The sequence below is a fragment of the Maniola hyperantus genome, chromosome 12 (assembly GCF_902806685.2).
Source record: "Maniola hyperantus chromosome 12, iAphHyp1.2, whole genome shotgun sequence".
Taxonomy (NCBI): domain Eukaryota; kingdom Metazoa; phylum Arthropoda; class Insecta; order Lepidoptera; family Nymphalidae; genus Maniola; species Maniola hyperantus.
The window spans coordinates 14,407,016-14,415,774 of record NC_048547.1 but is presented as its reverse complement, the minus strand read 5'-3'; the positions used below and the strand labels follow the sequence as shown (position 1 = coordinate 14,415,774).

The 8,759-nt window shown below is 35.3% G+C and overlaps 1 long non-coding RNA gene across 1 annotated transcript; it reads right to left on the bottom strand.

Annotated features, from left to right (window-relative positions):
* Positions 1–904: 904 nt before the first annotated feature.
* On the bottom strand, positions 905–8,707 carry LOC117986870 (uncharacterized). Its single transcript, XR_011237418.1, has 4 exons — positions 8,550–8,707; positions 5,087–7,378; positions 3,390–4,153; positions 905–1,134 (listed from the first exon to the last, which is right to left on the bottom strand). It is a non-coding gene; the product is annotated as an uncharacterized lncRNA (long non-coding RNA).
* Between the last annotated feature and the right edge of the window lie 52 nt (positions 8,708–8,759).

Here is an 8,759-nt window from a genome sequence, read left to right as displayed (position 1 = left end):
AGGCTACTTTTCATCCCGGAAAATTGATAAGTTCCCACAGGATTTTCAAAAACCTAAATCCACGCGTACGAAGTCGCGGGCATCAGCTAGTAAGAAATAATTATCAGCAGAAATAACTCTATTTTTATAATTGAAAAATTGAAAATAAAATTGTCAAAAAATCACAACATTTTATGACTACAGTCCACAGTCCAATACCCCATTGGTTAGAACAACTGTAATAAGATACATCTAAATATATAAAAGGAAAAGGTGACTGACTGACTGACTGACTGACTGACTGACTGATCTATCAACGCACAGCTCAAACTACTGGACGGATCGGGCTGAAATTTGGCAAGCAGATAGCCTTTATGACGTAGGCATCCGCTAAGAAAGGATTTTTGAAAATTCAACCCCTAAGGGGGTGAAATAGGGATTTGAAATTTGTTTAGTCCACGCGGACGAAGTCGCGAGCATAAGCTAGTTCTAAATAAATCTTTGTTGTGTATTTTTTATTACAATAAAAGTATTGTAGTTATTCCTTATTCCTTCCATTCTTCAATAATTAAACATACAGAAACTGAGAAACGAGAATATCTCTCAAAGGGCCGCTCTGAAAATTCAATGAAATGTGTACGCAATCCATTTGGAGAGGCGAAAAAGTGACCACAAAGCGACTGCTGGATATTGGCGTGCAGCCTTTGCTCATTTTAATAGCCTGCTTTTTTCCTTCATCCGTGCTCTGATTTAATCGAACGGCCGCAAATATCCGCATCGAGATCATCCGCGAGTCCGCACGGTCGAGTGCGTCCGCACAAATAAACGCTTGATTTGATCACTCGCTTTGGACCGCGGCGCGGCGATCGGAAAAATGCAAAACTGCGCCCGAATTGTCGATCGAGGTTAATGAAATTATACCTAGTTAATTGTAAATCTGTTTATTTCACCAAAAACACACTCAGGCAAAACTTAAGGCTTTACAATAACAGATTTATCTAATAATGATGCAGATAATGTACTTAATAAAAGCTAAAAAATAATTAGCTGAGTCCGTCACATGCATTGGCTTCGAAATATGATACGAGAGTCAATATTTTTAGGTAGATACCAGTACCATCTACATAATTATGTTTACTAGTCATCACATAGAGCCTTGGACGATCTAACCTATGGACTTGTAACGCGCCTAATATTACGAATAAAAATTTCTGTCACTTTTGGTGCGGGACGAGGAAACACTACATAGACAACTTGACACACTCACTCAACAAAGTTTTGTGTCATTATTAACACACACATATCTAAATCTTCAACACTACTACATTTTACGCACACTAATAAGTTATATACATCAACATACAAAGACATTACTAGTGTAAGACAGTCAAATTGATTTGCGATGCTACCGTATCGATATTTTAAAATATATCGATAGTTTTTCAGAAACAAAAGTAGAAGTAAGAATTTATTACTCGTATTTAATTACTTAAAACCAGTGTTTGGTCAGCGTAGCGTATTCTTGCATACATTCACCTCACTTAATAGGTAATTATCCCAAAAACTAATAATGCAACGTAAAAATAAGAAAAATATTTATTTAAAAAATATGCACATACTTTTTTACTTATTTTATATCATTTTTAATCTTTTGTATTTTTTTATATAACGAAATTTTCATTTAAAATTTCGATAGTGAAAATGTGCTTATTAATGACTTATATTATTATATAATACAAAATAAACCTGACCGCGCAAAAACCTACCAAACATAATTAGTAGGTATATCAATCAATAAAATGTTTTTTTCTTTCCAATCAATCATTTATTTATTGCACATTGGGTTTACATGGTAATTCCAATATGGTGTACTCTTTGTCCAAAAAAATTAAATGTAAGTTATTAAATATTACACGTATTGCCCTTACAAATTAGCAATGCAAAAATTTTCTCAATACCTGCCGCTTTTACCCCACAGCAAAATTCCATAAGACAGATATGATACTATGAAAATAAATTAGTAAACACACACGGTGGCCTCTTCTATTTTTAACACGTCATTATTTACCATTAGGTTAATGTTATGTATATTCTTGGCGATTCTCTCTGTAAAAATATCGAAATCTGTAAAAATAAAACGATTATGATAAATTATTACCTAATCCTCATCCTTGAGAAAGGTACACCTTTTAGCTACAAATTACCCAGTTCAGAGACACCCTACCCCGTTTCTCGCCTATCACTAAAATTGCGTTGCTTTAATATTTTTTTAAATGTATTAAGTACGTGAAATCACAGAAATCGACCAGTTTTATTACAAGTATAGGTAGCGAAAAAATTGTGGTAATTAATAATAACTATTCTTTACTTGACTTGAAGACGGTAATTTAGTCGTTAATAATAAAGAAAATGTTTTCATCGATATCGATAATCGAACCGCAATCACTATCACATGATTCTTAAAAATCGAACCTTATGTCCTATGCAATTAAATCTAATACTGAAAAATTTGGTAAAAATAACACAATAGTCTCGTGGGGAGTGCGGTATACTATAGACGGAGAGCCAGGGCCCAAAATACTGTTTGAATTTACTAAGGCTAATTTTTTTATAGTTCATTAGAATGGTTGCGTACACAAACATACTGCGGTCAGTCAAGTGAACCTGAGAACAGTGACTCAGGTGCGCTATCAAAGGTGTCGTACCTGCGAGGTAATAAAATGAATTTACTAAGGCTGAAAATTGTTATATAACTTGTATATTGCATATAAATAAAAGTTGTAATGGTTAGTCAGCAGAATATGGGGACAGAGCTGGTCAGTATGCGCAAAAAATTAGCCTTAGTAAATTCAAACAGTTTTTTGGGCGCTGGCTCTCCGTCTTTAGTATACCGCACTTCCCACGAGACTAGTGTTATTTTTACTACTACGTAATTTCATGCTGTTCACGCGTATTCAAATTTTAACCTAATTTGTATATAACGAGGGTTGCAATTGTTTAGAAAAAACAAAATATAGTCTCGTGAGAAGTGTGACTCGTTTCTACCGAATTATTACGTACTCAATTACTGAATCGGTAAAGTTCTCGATTGTTATTTTATTATAATAATTTATGTAATTTAATTTATAGAAAGCGTTTATTACACCAAAAATACTTACTTATGAAATGAAATTCCATCTTTTTGTAAATTTGATGTGTTTGATTTGTTCTTGCACTCACTAACGGCACAAACAGGCATTTTTCACCCAGCGTGTAAGACGTCGTCACACATCGAAAACGATTCTGACAATGCCAAAATCGATTCCGCAAGCAGTGTTTATAAACGCAGTGGATTAAAAATCCATTACTATTGACAGAGGGGAATAATCATGCGAGGCGCGTCCTTAGGTTAGATCGTCCAAGCATAGAGCACAGTACCCGTAGTACAAGATTTTACGTCTCACCAAACCAAACCAAATTCGAGAGTCGAAATACTTCCGCGTTACAGTAAAATGGACCTAAACAGCCTTGAATTGAAGTCAAATATTCAATGCCACTGATTTTAATTTCGCAATGTTTCCGCTTGGAGCGCTGGCTGTAGAAGTGTAGACAAACTTGAGCTTTAAAACAAGGCATTTAAGATCCAGTTTACTGTAACGCGGAAGTATTTCGACTCTCGAATTTGGTTTGGTTTGGTGAGACGTAAAATCTTGTACTACGGGTACTGATCAAAAATAAATTCGTGGAGCGAATCGATCGGTGCTACGCCCCACGATTTTATTTCAGTTTGGTTACTAATCTAAGGCCTAGATTGATGAGGAAAGTAGTATAATAATAATTTTAAATAATTAATTTTAATAAAGTAATAAGTTTTAGCTTTAGGTACATTAATTTGATAAAATTTATTGTGTTTCTTTACAATAAAATCGTTTAAATTTAAAAAAAAACTTATTTTACTTTTATTTTATTTTAATGTCATAGTCGAGCAGTTCCTCCGGTTCGCCAGGACTCCCTCGTCGGTAGTTGGTGCTAGGGTAGCCCAACCGCTGGCCCAACCCCTGGCCTAACCCCTGGCCCAATGCCTGGCAGTAGCACTGGCTGTTGTAACACAGCGGCCTCAGGAAGTTCGAGCATGTTCGGCCGCAGGATGTTAAACAGTCTAAATTGCTGGCACAACCCAAGCGGTCTTTTTTACCTGAAAATTTAATTAGATTTTATTTTTATTTTTTAGGGTTCCCTACCTAAGGATACCAACAGAACCCTATTAATATGACCATCCATCCGTCTGTCTGCCAGCAATATCTCGTGAACCTTTTTTTTAATTTATAGACTAGCGCTTGGCTGCAATCAGACCTGGTGGTTAGTGATGATGTTATCTTAGATGGAGCGCGCTTGCCTAAAAGATGCCTATTCACTCTCGACTTGACCGTTATAGCTGTAGAGAGTTGAAATTTTCACAGATATACTTCTATAGCCGCTATAACAACTATACAATTTCAAAATGGCTATAAGTCCCGCAAATGGCTATTGCGCTGGAACCATGTCACATTAACATCGAAATTACGTCATTTTGACGTCAGCCGAAATAAAAATGTACCATCAGCTGTGCTAGTTGCTCGAAATTTCAGTCTAGTGCTGACGTCACTAAAATGGCGACCACGCGCATTAGCAATTTGCGGGACTTATACCATGAAAATGAAAAAAAATAAAAAATTGCCTAATGTCTATGGAGATTGGCCCCCGAAAATCCAGTTGGAAGGACATTATCATTATTATACCTGAGTGTAAGTTTTTTTATTATAGTATAATAGTTTATGAAACGGTTGCAAGAGTTATGAGTTCAATAATAGAGTCGCAGGCGAGTTTTTTAATAGTATCACACGAGTGTTTTAATACCTAATTATGTAAAGTTTCATACACTAGATAATCTAAACTCAAATTACCTTAGAATCCAAACCATAAAATCTTGGTAACATATTTTGCCCAAACTATGCTTTCTTGATAAAATAATATATTGCAGGAAAAAATATTGAAGTAAAATTATTTACTTTATTTAGGATCTATTAGTTAATTAAAATAGTTAATTAATTATATTATAATCAGTAAGTTAAATAAAACGTTTCCTTACCTCGACCGTCTACCAGAAAAGGCAAAACCGCCACCACCATGAATATCAAAATCTTAGCTAACTTCATTGCCTTTACTTAACTTTCCAAAATTAACTAATAAACTAACTCTATTGTGTCAATTAATCTTATTTAAATATCCTCTTATTATCACGCTTATCAAGTAATCGACCATATTAAATCGCAAGTAATTAATGGCTTGAAATTAGCAATTATACCAGGCGTTACCTACTCACAGTAGCGTGCAGGTCATAGAGGCATAAATGCACTGCTTACCCCAGTTGTAAGCTCAATGCATATTTTTCATTATGACCTGCCAGTAAACAGGTTCCTACCTAACTAATGCCTACCCTGGCTTCAAATCCTATGCACGCCACTGCCTACTCATATGGCTAGATGTTTGGGGTTCTGTACCTCGAAAGGAAAACGGGAAGCCTTATAGAATCACTTCGTTGTCTGTCTGTCTGACTGACGTGTCTGTGAAGAGCCGTATCTAAAAGGAATCAAATTCTATAGGGTATTTTCCGTTGACCTGGACTTTTTTACCTAGATTTAAGTTAGCCCTTGACTGCAATCTCACGTGGTGGTAAGTGATTTACACTCTAAGATGGAAGCTGGCTAACCTGGAAGGGGTATGGCATTTTTATAACACCCATACCCCTCTGATTTCTACACAGCATCTTACCGGAATGCTAAATCGCTTGGCGGCACGGTTTTGCCTGTAGGGTGGTGGCTAGTCACGGCCGAAGCCTCCCACCAGACCAGAACAGAAATTTAGAAATTATAAAATTCCAAACCTCTGCCAGGAATCGAACCCTGAATGCACAGTTATATAAATAAAAAAGGTTTTATGTGATGAACATTTTTATCAAAATTTTACTTTTCATAAATTGCCACTTTCAAAAAGTAGCCACAGTGGTAGGTATGAAATTTTAGATCTCGCGAACATTGACAGAATTTGAGCGTCGAAAAGCATTAAATACAAAGTAAAATGAGCCTTAAAATCAGTATTTTAAAGTTAAAAATTCTGCAAAACGTTTTAACGGTGGTCGCTCCGTCACACGCTCCATACAAACGTAATAATCTTGTTTCAATAATAAAACTAGATGTAGTTTTATAACCACGTTCAAGAAACCAATAAGTTAAACGGGCTTAAAGATTTGTATGTAAATTCTTTTAACTTTGGGTAACTAGCACTGTCCACCCCCTTATTATTATTATTATTTATTATTTTATTATTTATTATTATTAAATATATAATTATGTATCCACCCCCTCACTTCGTCCAACCATTTGCGTCTTTGACAACCTGGAGCCCTTTTGCCTTCGATTTTTCCTTCCAAAACTAATCTTGGGAATGAAAATAAGTAATTGGAAGAGGGGGCTTTAGATAGAAAAGATTTTCGTATGAAATATGAAACGGCACGTGATGATCACGATGTAAATTCTGGAGAAAGTGTTCTTTGAAACTAAATATTTTAACGGAAATCTGGAAAATTACAGATATAGAACGTATCTGCAAAATTTCGTTGAGTTTTTTCAAAATTACGTTTATTTTAATGTAATAACGGGTAACATACCGCGATTAATTTTTGTTTTTATTTGTCGTTATTTCAACCCAATCGCACGGGCCGTGGTCACGACGGGACTGCGGTGCTGCGAGAGATGACGTTCGAGCTGTCAAGGGCAATAGCGAACTACCCTCTTTCTTGTTCTTCTCGCTGGAACTTCATGAGTTGTCCCGTGGTATGTACCCGTTATATACATTAAAATATGTCGTTAAACCACGAAATAAGCTTAAAATTATTGAAATACGGTATTTGACTATGTCAAAAATAAATTATTTCTCAGTGATTATTAAATTGAGGGTCTTTCAAAATACGTAAATTCCACATCCTTTGTTAGTTTTATGTGTGACAACCATTTTAAATTATCGATTAAACTAAAAAAAGCACGTCAAATGATTGTGACGTTACATACCGGCATTTCATAGAATTTTGCATACAAAGCGCGCGTTTTGACGTTTGATAAAAAGTTACTGAGTTGACTAGTTGTCAAATACCGGATTACGTTTGTTTGGAGCGCTCTACGAATAAACTCCTCTTAAAAACGGCATTAATTGAGTGCTAGATAGCCGCTGAGAGGTTCACGAGGCCGTCCATCCCCCACGGGCCTGCAGTAGCAGAGGTTCTCGAAGCAGAGTGCTGTGGCAGTATTCATTTGGCACTTTTGGCAATAAGGAACACATTGTTCGGAGATGTCACAGTGGACACTCGATAATTGCAGTGGAACCGCTGAAAATAAAAAATTGTTGTATTATAGTAAAACTTTAAAACTACCTACTAGCATAATTATTATACTAATTATTATAAAATATATAATATATATAATAATAATATATATAATAAATATATAATTATACTAAACATGTACCAAAGCGTCAGGCTTGTGCTAGGAGTAGGTACGACAATAGTGCAACGGGCGGGGTTTGAACCGTTGACACTTTGGTTCTCAGTTCACTCCTTCACCGGTTGAGCTATTGAGGCTCATTATATTATTATTTACCACCAACGTTGATAGTATTCGAGTGTCGAAACACTTCCGCGTTATAGTAAACTGGATCTTAACTGCCTTGATATATAGATAACTAGCTGATCCCCGCGGCTTCGCCCGCGTAGATTTAGGTTTTTAAAGATCCCGTATAGCCTATGTCACTCAGGAATAATGTAGCTTTCTACTGGTGAAAGAATTTTTAAAATCGGTTCAGTAGTTCTAAAGATTACCCCCTACAAACAAACTTAACGACATTACCTCTTTATATAATATAATACAACGGGCCGTGCAGCAGAAATCGTAATATTTTAATTTCGCCATAACTTCAAAACCAAACGTCCAATTTTAATCATTCAAAGACCAAATATTATCTCCATAAACTGTTCTTAGTGATGAAATCATTTATTTTGATAAAGATTAATAGCATGAGTAAAATAAACGCGTTTAAATGTAGTCCAAAAAAATTCAAGATTTTTAAATAAAAAAATGGTTGCTGTGCCTCACTCGACATAGATGGGTATAGTGTGTCGCGGACTTTTTTGTAGATATTTATAAGATCTACAATTAATTAGAACATTTTATGGTTCTATCTTTTATAGTTTAGGCAGCGTACGCAAAATAAGTAACTTTTCTGGTTGATTTTTTACACCTTGTGTCCGAAAAACCCAAATATCTTACGGAACCCTATTTTTTTCCAAAATAAAATATAGCCTATGTTACTCGTGGATAATGTAGCTTTCGAATGGTGAAAGAATTTTTAAAATCGGTCCAGTAGTTTTTGAGCCTATTCAGTACAAACAAACAAACAAACAAACAAACAAACAAACAAACAAACAAACAAACAAAGTTTTCCTCTTTATAATATTAGTGTAGAAGTGTAGATATAGGAAAATAAAGCAAAAAAAACCTTACCCTTACGCACAGCTGAGGCGGATAATGCGACCACCGCTAAGACCACCATCAAGCAAGTAAGAAACTTCATGGTTACTACAAGTTACTAACCAGTTTGCTACTCCACACAAAAATCCCTCGTTTATATGCGATTCTTCCGAATTAAACTTAATTGCACAGTGAGCGTTACTAATTCTTGACAAATCCCCATTATGAAACTAATGTTGAAAA